Genomic DNA, 647 nt, shown 5'->3' with positions numbered 1-647 from the left:
AATAATAACGAGGCAAGGAATCTGTAGAAATAGTAAATGATAATAATAATAATAATAATGATGATAACAATAATAATAATAATAATAATAATGATGATAACAATAACAATAATAATAATAATAATAATAATGATGATAATAATAATAATAATGATATCGGTAATGACAACAAAAGCAATACACAACTAAAACACAAGCAGGTCGTTTTGTTATTGACTTGCAAAGCCAAAGTCAAAGAACAACAACAACAGCATCATCATAGCCATCACCATCGACAACAAAAACTACAACTGCTACCAACCATCACTGCCACCACACTCATTCGCGCTACCAGCTACGAACATCACTGTACCACTAGCAGTTAAATATCACCACCACTACTAGACCAACTACAGAGAGTGAAATCCCCCCCCCACTACCCTGTCCGACGCCACCACATCTCTACAACCGACATTACCACCATCACGAGAATGACTACATTGACTACTGGCACCGGCACCACATTACCAACAACAGGATGGCAGTACACGTCACACAACCAACATTGCTACCACCACCGACAACAACAATGACACTAAAAACAACAGCAACACAATAATTAAAATAAAAAAAAGGCAGAGAAAAAAAACAACAACCAACTGACAGCC

General features: G+C 36.6%; 1 protein-coding gene across 10 annotated transcripts in view; it reads right to left on the bottom strand.

The window, feature by feature from the left end:
• LOC106867583 (zinc finger homeobox protein 3) overlaps positions 1 to 647 on the bottom strand; it is a 502463-nt gene that overhangs the window by 212269 nt on the left and 289547 nt on the right. The gene's annotated exons all lie outside the window — the stretch shown is intronic.

The sequence above is a fragment of the Octopus bimaculoides genome, chromosome 17 (assembly GCF_001194135.2).
Source record: "Octopus bimaculoides isolate UCB-OBI-ISO-001 chromosome 17, ASM119413v2, whole genome shotgun sequence".
NCBI classification, from domain to species: domain Eukaryota; kingdom Metazoa; phylum Mollusca; class Cephalopoda; order Octopoda; family Octopodidae; genus Octopus; species Octopus bimaculoides.
This window is presented reverse-complemented; position numbering and strand designations above follow the sequence as displayed.